Source organism: Lepidochelys kempii, chromosome 26 (assembly GCF_965140285.1).
Source record: "Lepidochelys kempii isolate rLepKem1 chromosome 26, rLepKem1.hap1, whole genome shotgun sequence".
In the NCBI taxonomy this organism is placed as follows: Eukaryota; Metazoa; Chordata; order Testudines; family Cheloniidae; genus Lepidochelys; species Lepidochelys kempii.
The window spans coordinates 10,897,131-10,912,619 of NC_136405.1; the positions used below are offsets into that span (position 1 = coordinate 10,897,131).

A 15,489-nucleotide genomic window follows, 5' to 3' on the forward strand; every position below is an offset into this window, starting at 1 on the left:
GAGCTTCCCATCAGTGGAACGGCTCAGAAGAGCTGGAGCCCAAGCCAGGAACGGAACCTGAGACTTTGTAGCTCTGAAGCAGAAACCCAAGTCATAACACTCCCAAAGTCCAGGAAAGTTTGGATTTGAATAAGCCTGCAGATCAGAATGCTCATCTCTCATAACGCCGTTTTCAATCCGTGCCTCTCTTTGCAACCATTTGACATACTTTCCTAATCAGCTCTGTCTGTTGTTGGGCCCGAAGTAAACTCAACAACTTTGTCAGTTTCCAGCTTCAGAAGGAAAGGGAAAAGTATTAACTTGAAATTGCATGTGGCTCATCTGCTCTGCACTGCACATGCCTCCAAGTCAAGGGATTCAATAGCTGAAATCACTTAAAATACATCAGGCTGGAATGCTAGCTCTCTGCTCAAACACTGGGAAGGGAAATTACATCTTGGTGTAATGGGGGGATGTACGTCTTGCACATAAGGAGGCATTTGGTAATCCTGGGAGTGTTTTGCAGATAAAGCAGCATTTGCTTCAGGTTCTGTTTGGTTCTATTGGCCAGTCTCTCTTGGCAGAAGCTGAACTAAAGAACAAGAGATTAATTAAACTGCTGTGAAGATGCCTTTTCCCCAAGTTATATTTTTCCCTGATCCTGCCAGCCCTCCATGCACAGAGCAAACATGGAGGAGGCCTTGCAGGATTGGAGCCCTTTGCTAAGAGAGTTTTTCCTTCTCCTGTTATTTTCACTGGAGATTTTTTTTTCTTCTAATGTTGTGTTTGTTGTTAGCATTTGTTAAGCCTGAGACTAAGCACACCGTCAGCACCTTGGAAGGTGTAGGGAACTTGTACATAAAACTTGGGGCGGCTTTTCTCTCTGAAAACCTGGCCTCACTATCACCTACCTGTGTGCACTGTGATTACACAGACAGTTTCACCATGCTCTATCGGGGAGGCCCAGATAGCCAAAGGTATCTAGCGCCTATTGAGACCTTTGAGGATCTGGGCTTGGAGTCTCTTCCATTGGGACTGTCTCGGTAACCCATAGAGAGACAAGGAAGGTGAGGGAATATCTTTTATTGGACCAACAGCCGTCGGTGAGAGAGACAAGCTTTCGAGCCACACAGAGCTCTTCTTCAGGTCCGGGAAATGAACTCCCAAATGCAAAATGCAGGGTGGAACAGATTGTTTGGCATAAGTAGTTAGCACATATTGTAAGGGACCCTTTAAGGTACGCCGCCTATTGGTAATCCACGCACGCTCAGTGGGTGGCTGAGCCATAGGTAGAGGCTGATGAGCTTGCTACAGCATTCCTGAATAGGGGTGGCTTTACTTTTTATGCTTTTCATGCTTTTTACATCCAGAAGTCCCAGGCTCTGGCCCTACTGCTGAATACCCAGCCAGGGGTAGGGTGCTACACTGTGCCTGAATAAATGTGCTCCTGTTGTTACCTAAACCTGTATCTGCAGCTTATCTGTTTTCTTACTGACACAATGGGACTCATACAGCATGTCAGTCACTAGAAGCATGAACAGCTGAGCGGCTAGCAGCACTGAAGAGAATCCTTGCGGGGGAAATGTGTCCAAAGAACTTTTTGTCACAGCTCAGGGCAACTGCAGCTGTATTTCCCTTCAGTGATTCAGCAAGGGTCCCCCAGTCTTGGCTTTCAGCTCCCCAGATGTTGCCCCTTTGGGTGGAGACATATGTCACTCTCCCTTCTGATTGGAGTATTCCCAAGCAGGACAGTTCCCTCCCTTCACTATGTTATTCCCGGCACAGGCAGGTTGCCCTAGGACACCTGCTTGCTTTCTCTTTAGAGACGGATAACATTGTAATTTCTACAGTTTACCACACAGTTCTTTCTAAGCAAGCCTACTTTATGCATAAGATAAAAAACATTCCAGAGAAAACATATTACAATCCATAAAAGAACCCACACGTATGCTAATAAACTTACCAGAGTTCATCCCAGCTCTCGCATGGGTTCTGGCAAGTGCAGTCTTTTAATACCCCACCCTAAAGGAATCCTTGTGGTTACAAGTTCGTCAAAGCTGCAGCTCAGAACAAGCCCCCTCATAACATGCTCAGTTCCCTTTTTATACAGTTCAGGGTCTTTGAACTGGAGTTTCCCAAAGCAGGTAGTTAGTATACAAAAGGCTAATGTAGTGCCCATCTTTTAAAAAGGGAAGAAGGAGGATCCTGGGAACTACAGGCCAGTCAGCCTCACCTCAGTCCCTGGAAAAATCATGGAGCAGGTCCTCAAGGAATCAATTCTGAAGCACTTAGAGGAGAGGAAAGTGATCAGGAACAGTCAACATGGATCAGGAACAGTCAACAACACCAAGGGCAAGTCATGCCTGACTAATCTAATTGTCTTCTATGACGAGATAACTGGCTCTGTGGATGAGGGGAAAGCGGTGGACGTGTTGTTCCTTGACTTTAGCAAAGCTTTTGACAAGGTCTCCCACAGTATTCTTGTCAGCAAGTTAAAGAAGTATGGGCTGGATGAATGGACTATAAGGTGGACAGAAAGTTGGCTAGATTGTCGGGCTCGACAGGTAGTGATCAATGGCTCCATGTCTAGTTGGCAGTCGGTATCAAGCAGAGTGCCCCAAGGGTCTGTCCTGGGGCTGGTTTTGTTCAATATCTTCATAAATGATCTGGAGGATGGTGTGGATTGCACCCTCAGCAAGTTTGCAGATGACACTAAACTGGGAGGAGAGGTAGATACACTGGAGGGTAGGGATAGGATACAGAGGAACCTAGAGAAATTAGAGGATTGGGCCAAAAGAAAACTGATGAGGTTCAACAAGGACAAGTGCAGAGTCCTGCACTTAGGATGGAAGAATCCCATGCACGCTACAGACTAGGGACCGAATGGCTCGGCAGCAGTTCTGCAGAAAAAGACCTAGGAGTTAGTGGACGAAAAGCTGGATATGAGTCAACAGTGTGCCGTTGTTGCCAAGAAGGCCAATGGCATTTTGGGATATATAAGTAGGGGCATTGCTAGCAGATCGAGGGACGTGATCGTTTTCCCTCTATTGGACATTGGTGAGGCCTCATCTGGAGTACTGTGTCCAGTTTTGGACAAGAAGGATGTGGAAAAACTGGAAAGAGTCCAGTGGAGGACAACAAAAATGATTAGGGGACTGGAACACATGACTTATGAGGCGAGGCTGAGGGAACTGGGATTGTTTAGTCTGCGGAAGAGAAGAATGAGGGGGGATTTGATAGCTGCTTTCAACTACCTGAAAGGGGGTTCCAAAGAGGATGGATCTAGACTGTTCTCAATGGTAGCAGATGACAGAACAAGGAGTAACGGTCTCAAGTTGCAGTGGGGGAGGTTTAGGTTGGATATTAGGAAAAACTTTTTCACTAGGAGGGTGGTGAAACACTGGAATGCGTTACCTAGGGAGGTGGTGGAATCTCCTTCCTTAGAAGTTTTTAAGGTCAGGCTTGACAAAGCTCTGGCTGGGATGATTTAGCTGGGGATTGGTCCTGCTTTGAGCAGGGGATTGGACTAGATGACCTCCTGAGGTCCCTTCCAACCCTGATATTCTATGATTCTATGATTGTATGATTCTATGAAAAGATCTCTCACCTCAGGGAATATCTCCAAAGGGTTGGCTTCAGAGCGGGAGAATTTGCATTCCCCTCACTTCAAGGTATTTCCTAAGGAAATCCACTTCACACTGTAGCGTTCCAAAAAGACCTTTAAACTTCCTTTGACCTTCCAGAGATTGAATTAATCTTGTCTTTCTGGTAAAGCAGTTCAATACAATTTCACAGGCGCACATAAATATTTGCATTTGTAATACAATGAATTCCAAAGGTGTTAACCCTAATTCAATAAGGTTTAACATCATTCAGTAAAATTTATCTTAATTTCATAAGGTTTGTTTGGGATATTGTCAATCTGTCACACTTTCAACCATCCCAAACCAAAGAGAATTCCAGGGATGCATTCAGTGTTATCCAAAGCTTTCAAAGCAATTGCTGTCTGGTTTAAATTCAGAGCTGGTTTGCAGACATAACCTACAGAACTTGTAACCCTGCAATCAGTATTGTCCAGCAAAGGTCTGAGTAACCCGATTTCTCCACACAAGTGACTGTTGACGGAGAGGATATATTCTCACATAGTTGAGTGATTGGTGGGACCCAACAGGAAGTGTTAGCGCTGGATACTTTTTAATTTTGCTACTATGAATTTTTGGCTTCCTGGTCTAAAGAGCACATAATGGCCATTGTGCACGCAGCATCTCTCAACGTGCTCTGGCAGAGAAGCACGCAACATAACTCAGCAACTTCAAAGAGCTGCTGAGATTAAGAAGAAAGACATTCTGATGTTTAGTGTTTCAAATCCTGCAATTACTTTAAATGCAAAGATACAGCTAATGTGGGTCTGTGCACCAGACAAAGAGATGTACCAAAAAACAATGCGGTTTCCCCATCTTTATTTTATTTATGCAGGTGCGTGAGGCACTGTTGGGCTGGGAGTTGTCATGATGGAAGATGATTTGATCTGGCTTGCAGTCTAGTAATGATTGCAGTGTTCTGGGAGTCAAAGACTCCAGGAGCCAGATCCTCAGCTGGTGTAACCTGGAGCAGCTCTATTCACACTACACAAGTGGAGGATTTGACTCCAGGGGTTTTATTCCTGGCTCTGTCACAATTTACCATGTGTTGATCTGGTGGTCCCTTACAGGCTATGTCCACACTGCAGCTGAGAGCATGCTTCCCAGTGTGGATAGACAGACATGCACTAGCTCTGTTCGAGTTAGCCTGCTAAAAGTAGCAGTGTGTACATTATGGCATGCCCGACTACAAGCCCAGCCAACACTTGGGTGGCTAGCCCATGCCACCACGTCCATGCTGCTGTTTTTAGCATACTGGCTTGAGCGGAGCTAGTGTGAGTCTGTCTGCCTGGGGTGGGAGGCTCGCTCCCAGCTGCAGTGTAGACAGAACCAAATATGACTCCATGATTTAGGGCAGGTCTTGTGGGGCATAAGTGTTTAGGTGGAGATAGAGGCGGTTAGGGACTATTTAGAAAAGCTGGACGTGCACAAGTCCATGGGGCCGGACGAGTTGCATCCGAGAGTGCTGAAGGAATTGGCGGCTGTGATTGCAGAGCCACTGGCCATTATCTTTGAAAACTCGTGGCGAACCGGGGAAGTCCCGGATGACTGGAAAAAGGCTAATGTAGTGCCAATCTTTAAAAAAGGGAAGAAGGAAGATCCTGGGAACTACAGGCCAGTCAGCCTCACCTCAGTCCCTGGAAAAATCATGGAGCAGGTCCTCAAAGAATCAATCCTGAAGCACTTGCATGAGAGGAAAGTGATCAGGAACAGCCAGCATGGATTCACCAAGGGAAGGTCATGCCTGACTAATCTAATCGCCTTTTATGATGAGATTACTGGTTCTGTGGATGAAGGGAAAGCAGTGGATGTATTGTTTCTTGACTTTAGCAAAGCTTTTGACACGGTCTCCCATAGTATTCTTGTCAGCAAGTTAAGGAAGTATGGGCTGGATGAATGCACTATAAGGTGGGTAGAAAGCTGGCTAAATTGTCGGGCTCAACGGGTAGTGATCAATGGCTCCATGTCTAGTTGGCAGCCGGTATCAAGTGGAGTGCCCCAAGGGTCGGTCCTGGGGCCGGTTTTATTCAATATCTTCATAAATGATCTGGAGGATGGTGTGGATTGCACTCTCAGCAAATTTGCGGATGATACTAAACTGGGAGGAGTGGTAGATACGCTGGAGGGGAGGGATAGGATACAGAAGGACCTAGACCAATTGGAAGATTGGGCCAAAAGGAATCTGATGAGGTTCAATAAGGATAAGTGCAGGGTCCTGCACTTAGGACGGAAGAACCCAATGCACAGCTACAGACTAGGGACCGAATGGCTAGGCAGCAGTTCTGCAGAAAAGGACCTAGGGGTGACAGTGGACGAGAAGCTGGATATGAGTCAGCAGTGTGCCCTTGTTGCCAAGAAGGCCAATGGCATTTTGGGATGTATAAGTAGGGGCATAGCGAGCAGATCGAGGGACGTGATCGTTCCCCTCTATTCGACATTGGTGAGGCCTCATCTGGAGTACTGTGTCCAGTTTTGGGCCCCACACTTCAAGAAGGATGTGGATAAATTGGAGAGAGTCCAGCGAAGGGCAACAAAAATGATTAGGGGACTGGAACACATGAGTTATGAGGAGAGGCTGAGGGAGCTGGGATTGTTTAGCCTGCAGAAGAGAAGAATGAGGGGGGATTTGATAGCTGCTTTCAACTACCTGAAAGGGGGTTCCAAAGAGGATGGCTCGAGACTGTTCTCAATGGTAGCAGATGACAGAACGAGGAGTAATGGTCTCAAGTTGCAGTGGGGGAGGTTTAGATTGGATATTAGGAAAAACTTTTTCACTAAGAGGGTGGTGAAACACTGGAATGCGTTACCTAGGGAGGTGGTAGAATCTCCTTCCTTAGAGGTTTTTAAGGTCAGGCTTGACAAAGCCCTGGCTGGGATGATTTAACTGGGAATTGGTCCTGCTTTGAGCAGGGGGTTGGACTAGATGACCTTCTGGGGTCCCTTCCAACCCTGATATTCTATGATTCTATGATTCTAGGTGCTGGGGTTTTGGGCACTAAAAAGGGTATCCATATTGTGAGTGTCATTCTTATGTTGGAAAATGCCTTTGATCAGACAGCACTTTCCTCCAGGGCGTAGAATTCTGTAAACCTGATTCTCATTTACCCTAAGACCACTTTACATCACTTTAGCAGCATAAAGCAGCCTTAAATATAGTTTCCTCCCACCTTGGGCCCCCTTTACACCACCTTTACATTGCCTTAATGTTAAAGAGAACCAGTGCCCTCTATCTTGGAATATAATTGACATAAATCTTTTAAAGTTCAGAATCTGAAAACTTCTTTAGAAACCTTTAGAAAATTAGTGGAAATTGAGGCTGTGCTCAGCAATTCCCAGGATCAGGCCCAGAAAAGAAGGCAAACATTCTGACAAAGTATATTTTATTGGACACCATTACCATTATTGAGCCCAATCCTGAAAGGGGGACGGCCACTGGAAGCAACACATTGCCTGCAGAGGGGATCGGGCCCCCTTCTCTCTGTTTTTCTAAAAATAAATGGAAGATGGATTCAGCCTAGTGAAATCTGATGTTTTTAGCATGCTGTAGATAGCTCTCTCCCCCATAGAAAACCTGGTAACCACTCATCTCCAGCATGTAACAATGCTAATTCCTTAAGTGGCAGCATTACATTTACAGTAAGAATTTTTCCCCCCAAACTCTTGGCAAAAATAAGACAAGAGGAATTCTTGCATCAGCAGATTTAAAAGCTGAGGCCAGATGGCTTTGCATTGCAAGGACAACACATTATACTGCAACAATGAAGAACGAGCAGCAGTGCTTTCAGAAATCTGCCCAAGGTTTTATTTGAAAGGACGTCTGAGGCAGATTGGAGACACCCTCGCTGTTGGCGAAGGAAGACTTTTATCAGCTCAAGATTTCTGATTGATTTACCTCAAGATCACCAATGCTGTCCCCCGGATAGTACAGAGCACAGGGGGGCCTGGATGAAGGACAGATGGTTTAAATGACAAAGATCCAAGTAATGCCAATCAGAAGAGCGAAAAGGCTTGAAGAGCTAGTAAGCACCCGATCGCCCTCTGATTGGAGTATATGCCCTTCAGCAGTTAAGGTTGAATGCACTCGTGCGGGTATGCCAGACTCTTTGCTGGCCTTGGTGGATTAAAAACACACATGCTTCCACTCCAGCTGGTAAGAAGGCTCCAGCTATTCCTAGTGGATGAACACCTGGCTATTGGACTTGACTGCAACTCCCTCCGAAGGAGAGATGTTATGATGTACTTCTGGCATTTGGTTTTGGAGCTAATTTTTCCCCACCATTGTGACACCTTCTCTCCCCAAGGCGTTCAGGCACTGTCATTACGACACTCAGGAAAGAGAACCAGAAAGACTGCCACAGTATGCACCCTCTCCCCAGAGCTCCGACCTGTTCTTTCCACGCTGTATCAGCCTTTTCACCCGAGCCGTAAGGTCATTCCCGGCACGGCACCAGGGCCAAGCCACCAGCCAGCCCGTAATTGGATAATGCTTACGTCTGTTGTCGTCTTACCCACATTCACCAAAACAAACACACACAAGAAAGTCCTGGAAAGAAAGGCGCATTCAGCAGCACATTTATGACAGGCTGAAGGTGATGATTATCACTGTCAAGGGAAGTCTGCTTGCAAACCACGCAGGCTCCTATGTCCTCTTCTTGGAGGAATTTAACTCACTACATGGAGGCCTCTGTTGAGCCATCAGATGAAAGCTTCTGTTCATCTCTCCCCCTTGAACTGCTTTGCTCTGCCCCAAACCATCTCCCAGGCACTTGCTTGCGCATTCCTGGAGCCAGAGAATAGCTGGTAGTGGCTCCTCCACAAAACTGTTGGCACCAGCATTTATCAGTGTTTATTGACCTTTTCCTGTTCGTTTCCTCTCTCTTCCTGAAAGGGCTTGTTGAGAGATGGTAAAATAGACCCCAAGACTCTGCTCTGAATTTTTTGCAGACACCCAAGCAGGAAATGTATTTCTGAAAAAAGCCAGGGGCCAGTTGTGCACCTGCACATTTCGTTCAGCCCCCTCACTAGTGACCGGGGGTTGCAGAGTGGGAGGGAAAGGAACTTTCCAGGAAAGAGAAGGAAGCAAGACGTGTAAAAGAAAATCGATTGGGCGTCTTTGGAAGCAGGGGAGAAGTGGGTTTTATGCAGGGAAGGTGAGGATTTAAATAGCCAAACTGAATTTGAAACATATAGGCAGAATGGCGGACCGGTGCGGCAAACCTGATTAAAGCAGGGGATAGCAAGAAGTCAGCTCCCCCTTGAAGTTGCCAACAAAGTTATGAATGTCACAGCATACACAACTCCTAAATATATCCATGCACCAGTTAGAACTACAGACATACTGACATCCTCCGAGGTGGTGTTAGAGTCTGATGGCTCTCTCATGGATTGATCATCAATACAGGGATAGTCCCTGCTGGAGTTTTCCCATAGGAAGCTTAATTTTCTGGCTCTGGGTACCTTTTTTTATAATAAGAAAAGGAGTACTTGTGGAGCATAAGCTTTCGTGAGCTACAGCTCACTTCATTGGATGCATCCGATGAAGTGAGCTGTAGCTCACGAAAGCTTATGCTCCAATAAATTGGTCAGTCTCTAAGGTGCCACAAGTCCTCCTTTTCTTTTTGCGAATACAGACTAACACGGCTGTTACTCTGAAACCTTGTTTTATAATGTGATTCTGTCTATACCTCCATGCTGCGCGTGTACATGAAAGCATCAGCCCTCTCTTTTCTTTTTGGTCTGTGTCCCCAGAAACATAAAGAACCCCGAATTCTACAGGCTGTGTAGGTTCTCTTTATTCTCATTAACATTGACGCCCCACCTGTATCCTGTGGTTAAGACACATGTTGGAGACAAATGCGCTTTTACAGCATTTTTATCATTTAAAATTAATCTTCTGACTACATTTTTGCAATATTACCACTTGGTATATCTTTTCCCATAATCTTAAGGCACTGGGTTATTCCTCGGGCATTTATTTACGTCAGCATTTCTTATCTCCAAGGCCTAAAATAGCTAAGCTAAAATTTTGCAGGCCTCAGCCTACAGGTTCTTGCATTTCAGCTTGTCTTACTTATATCTAGTACATAATTCCCTCTAAATACTGATCAACTTCTATAATTCTACACATTAACTCTATTTAACATACAATGAATATATATAATATAACATGTTAATTAATCGTAACATCACACAATAAATAATAAATTAAAATGATTGGCTACACGTCATAGAAAGTGCTATGGGATTTATAATGAACTCACATGTCAAAGACCACCGTCTTCATATCTCAGCTAGAGACGGCATCTCCAGCAGCACAACACACTTCTCACCACAAGGGGGCATTGGTTGAAAGAGAGGTAACATGACTTTACAGTTAAGGCAGTGGACTATATAATCCAGGGGTCTGGATTCAATTTCTGGCTCTGCCACAGAATTACCTGCATGACCTTGGGCAAGTCTTTTAATCTCTCTGTACCATAGTGTCTCATCTGTCAAATGGGGATAATAGCGTTTCCTTTGTCTGTCATACCTGTTCAGATCTGGTACTGTCTCTTCCTATTGTGTGTTTGTAGTGCCCAGCACAGTGAGGTCCTGATCTCAGCCGGGGCCTCTACGTGTTACTCTAATACGGCAAATACAAATAAGAATACTAGGGGTCTGTCTACCTGCCATCAGAGATGTGACTGCAGCACATGTAGACATACCTGAACTAGCTCTGAACTAACTAGATCGAATAGCAATAGCAGTGAAGCTGTGACAAGCCCATCCAGGTCCCTGGGTATGTCCAGCAGGTGGCTAGCTCATGCTGCCATGGCTTCACTGCTGTTGTTATTGAGCTAGCTAGATCAAAGCAGGACCCCTTTGATTTTACAGAGAAGAGTGCTCCCTTGTAAATCACTGATATTACTTCATGTGATACCTTGCTTTTCCCTAATGGTCTCCCATCCAATTGTTGACCTATCCCGACTTGTCTTAGTTTAGGAGATCTAAGAAGCCCAAACAGTAGAGCTGAAGGGACGGAAAGTTGAATGCTTTGGGTTTACTTTAGGTTAAGGAGAACACTTGAGTGGCGGAAGCTGCCGGTCGGTCAGCAATTTTTTTTTTATAGTGACATGAAGAGACAGCCTATAAAAAATAAGCTAAAACAAGCACGAATCTCTTACTCAGCCTTTAATCTTAAGTGTTTCTGATCTTTCTCAAGACAGCCAGGTAACTGAGAAATATGGCATCCAGCTAAGTTAATAGGCACCACATGTTCCATGATTGTTTCATTCTGCCCTCAGCAACATAAATCCATTTGTCCAGAGCCAGCTGGCCTGGCTGAAATATATAATATTACAAACAAAGAATTTCTCCTGAGCTAATTCTGTAACAAATATATTTGTTTCATTTGCTATAAAAAAATCCTGAATTTTCAGATTTAATTTCAGGAGAAATTCTCTGTTTCCAAACAGCAGTTATGTTCATGCACGGGAAACTACAGCGGGCAGCAAGTGATGGAGTTGAAAGTCACCATCTGCGTTGCACAGGCTGGCAGCCAGAGCACAGACAGCAAAGAGCGAGCAGACCTGAACCCTGGTCAGGAGTGAACCTCAGGAGAGTCATCCCAGCACTGGGCTTGTGCCTTACCCATCTTGGGGCAGCTGGGCTTCAGTTTGGCCCCCAGCACTGGTTAGGGCATCATTTCTGTGGTACTTGTGGCAACTGGGGAATAGTGAGTGCAAAGGACTACTCACTAGGGTTGCCACCTTTCCAATTGCTGGTAACTGGACCCCCTCAAGGCCCTGACCCTGCCCCGCCTTTTCCCCTCAAGGCCCCTCCCCTGCTGTGCCTCTTCCATAGGCCCCGCCTGTTGCTCCGCCTCTTCTCCCAAGGCCCCACCCCCATCGCTTGCTCCTCTCCATCCCTCCCCTCTTTGCTCACTGGATCATCTCCACCTCCCTCCCCACCCCAGCTAGGCTCCCTTTGCTCGGGGCTGGGACAGGAGCTGCTACAGCCTGACAAGGAGCCTGCCTGCAGGTAGGAAGCAACCCAAGGTGAGCAGGGGCTGGCGTGGGTTAATGACCCGGCACCTCCCCCTGCCCCACAGTAACTGGGCTTTTGGTGTCTGGCAGTACATCTGACCGGACACTGCCAGGTCCCCTTTTCAATGGACTTTCCGGTTAAAAACTGAGCACCTGGCATTCCTACAATTCACACATGCCTCTTCCTGCCCCATATGGCCCCTAGCATGCCTCCTGCCGAGGGACTGCAAACACAGCGAGGCTATCTTTCCATGTGCTGGAGAGACCCTTGGAGTCAGGGCTATTTCCTTAGGGTGTCTCACTGCCCCTTTGTTCCCAGAGCACAGGACAGAATTCCCACTGTGGACTGCTAGGGCAGGTAAACGCAAGAGCATGGGAGCCCTCTGCCCGCAGAACTACTCCCCAGAGCCAGTGGGAGCTCCACCCATCCAGGGCTTGCCAGCTTGGTCTTGGTTGCTGAGGAGAATCTTATGCCAACTGTTGGAGTCTGCAAAATTGAGCAAAAAGTCTCCTGAGAACAGGTTGTCTCACCGGATTGGTAGGGCTGCCCTCTTCTGGTCACACCAGCACTCCCATGAGAACAGCCTTTCTCAAGGCAATTTGGTGCTTTGAGGGGAAAGAGGCAACGTGACTGGAAGACATTGGGAAGGAGGAGACAGTGAGTTCTAATCCAGGCTCCGCTATTGGCCTTCCACTACCCATATTTTGCCACTCTGTGCCTCAGTTTCCTCTGCTGTAAAATGGGGATAATAATGCCCAGCCATGTGGGGCGGGGGGGAGGGGGTTGTCAATGGCTATACAGTGCCTTGAACGTGGAAAGTGGTGCATAAATGTTATTCTGGTGGGGCTCCCGCAGTGCAGAGGCCACTGTGAAAATAATTATTAAGGCAGGGAAGAGGGGAAGGTGTCCAAGCGTTTTCATATCTGTTCAAATTCAGTTTGAATTCTTGCCCTACATAGTTCAGATGTCCCTAGGGGAGCTTGAATTATCCTTATGTCAACCACAAATAAGGTTCTCTCAGGTCAGGGTTGAAGAACGTGGAGCCGAGTACAAAATATGAGACAAAGATCTTGATTTTTTTGTCACCTGGAGCTGGATCTCTGGCTCCAAAAATGTATCTGTGTCAGTGTCTTCTTTTATATTTAATTTAACTCCAGTTCCATCTAAAGCAGATATTTGGGGTGGAAAGATGCCAACTTTTAAACAGTCGCTTTCCAACTTCCTGAAACGCACATGGATTTTCAGGGTTCCCGTTTTCCTATTGCTGCTGGGCCAAAGCCTGAAAATCCTTACTCAGCTCTGACTCAGTTCTTACACAAGAAAAATTCCCGTTACCATCAGTGGAAGGGTGGTCTGAACAAGGACTGACTCATGACTGAGCAAGGACTTCAGTTTTTGGCATTATTAACTGAGAAGGATGGATGGGGGGGCTAAAGCATGGCAGTGGGACTCCTGACCTTTGGGCTCTATTTGTGACTCTGCCATCAACTTGCTGTCTGAGCTTATTTATGGCCTGTGCTATACAGGAGGTGAGACCAGATGATCGCAATCATAGAATATCAGGGTTGGAAGGGACCACACAGGAGGTCATCTAGTCCAACCCCCTGCTCAAAGCAGGACCAATCCCCGATTTTTGCCCCAGATCCCTAAATGGCCCCCTCAAGGATTGAACTAGCAGCCCTGGGTTTAGCAGGCCAATGCTCAAACCCCTGAGCTATCCCCTTCTGGCCTCTGAATCTATGGAAGTCACCCCTCTGTGCTTCAGATTCTTCTTAGCGTATGCACAACATGCCTCAGGGGGCATGTGACCAGGATTCACCACTGAATTTGGTCTGCTGGTTGACTCATTAGCTTTTCTGGCCCAGTGCAGTGCGACGTGAATGCTGATCCGTGCTCTGCTGTACCTCAGATTGTAAAATAGGGACAGTGATACTAATGGGCCCAGACCTGTGATCCATCTGCCTTTCTCTGTATATTTGTGCTTCCTTTGTTTTAGCTACGCATATGTCCTTTTGAATTTCTGTCCAAGTCTGAAGCACATCAAGGGTGTTTTCCGTGCTTGTGTTGCAAAATTGTCTGTGCCTACGAATCATGTAAACAGCCCCATCCTGCAGTGGGCTTGTGACTCTTACTTTCCAAGCCTATGCTGTAGCCTTTCGGGGGGGAGGGAGAAAAGGGTGATATTTTTGTTGTTGTTTTGACAGACACGCCTCCTTTCAAGGTCTGAAAAGACTCTCAGAGCTAATAAGGGGCTTGCGGGGAAGATTTCTTAAGTCTTGGCATTTCCTGTTGTGAGAAGTCCAGTTTGTGCTGAAAGAAAGAAAGAAAGATGCTGAAGGAAAATATTTGGATGGCTTTGATCCCAATTTGAAAAAATAAAAATCCTCATGGAAAAATTCATGCAGAGATATTAAGTTCTTATGTTTCAGCAAAGAGAGAGAGGCTTCAGCAAAGAAGAAACTTGCAGTTCTTAGTTAATCATTAGCTTTTCTTTAGAACAGGTCAAAATTTTTCAACTGAAAAACAAAATTGACAAAAGAATGCCTGTGTTTGGAAATAAAAAATTTAGTTTCCTTTTAAATTTTCTGTTTTTTCAATGAAAAACTAAAAATGTTGGACTGGGGTTTTTTTTAGTTTAAAAATGTTTTTTTCTTGGTTTTTGATTTTTGAAAGCTGAAGAGTTTTTGGTTTTTGATCAAAACCCTGGGAAATTCTTGTGAACAATTTAGAAATAAAAGAGAGAAATGTTTTCATGGAAAATGCACCCTTTTCTAACCAGCTTTGCTTTCCTGCTTTGCCAATTCACAGCCCAGTTTGAGAATCATGGAAATTACATACCATGAGGGTCATTTAGTGCATTGCCTGGGGACCAGTGCAGGATTGTCACCTACTACATCGGGGTTCTCAAACTTTTGTATTGGTGAGCCTTTTCACACCACAAGCCTCTGAATGTGACCCTAAGACCCTTATAAATTAAAAACATATTTTCATATTTAACACCATTATAAATGCTGGAGGCAAAGCAGGGTTTGGGGATGGAGGCTGACAGCTCGTGACCCCCATGTAATAACCTTGCAACCCCCTGAGGCGTCACCCTTCTAGGGCTTTCTCCAGTTCGTTTTTAAAGAATTAAGGCAATAGAGTCTCAGTCACTTACCTTGAGGGGGACTTTACCACGCTTTAATAGAATTCACTGGGCCAAATCCTAATGCCTTTACTTAGACCTTGATTCTGCCCGTGTTTCCCTTTAACAGTGAACAGTCCCACCGACTTCAAAGGAACTACTCACTGTGTAAAGCTAAGCATATGCTTAAGCTTTTGCAGGATCAGGATCTCCATTTTTACCCAGTGGGCCGAATTCTCTGCTGGCATAAGTCCAGTAAAGTCACTGAAGTCATGCCAGCAGAGTGTTTGTGTCTATCTTTAAAGGGCAGCCTCCCTAGTGGATTACACAAGTCAAAGATCATTATTAGGACTGTCTTCTAATATTCAGCCTACATTTGCACACTTGCATCCTGGTCTTCTTGGTAAAGTCATCTTGAACCACTTCAGAGCATGCTTCTCCCTCCTTGGTATGTACACCCCAGTAGTTATCTTTTATTTCCATTTGGACAAGCAAGTTGTTTGAATCCCTAACAGAGTGAATCCCTCTTGCCTCTTAGTTTTTTACCCTTTCTGTTCTCTGAGATCCTTAGTGTGCTGACACTTGTCTTGTATCGAGTGTGCATAGTGGGCCACTCTGGTATATGTACCCTTAAGAACATAAAAACAGCCATACTGGGTCAGACCAAAGGTCCATCTAGCCCAATGCCAATGCCAATGCCAGGTGCCCCAGAGGGAATGA

The 15,489-nt window shown here is 45.7% G+C and overlaps 1 protein-coding gene across 1 annotated transcript in view; it reads left to right on the forward strand.

Moving 5' to 3' along the window:
- ANTXR1 (ANTXR cell adhesion molecule 1) overlaps positions 1-15,489 on the forward strand; it is a 181,156-nt gene that overhangs the window by 106,036 nt on the left and 59,631 nt on the right. The window lies entirely within an intron of this gene.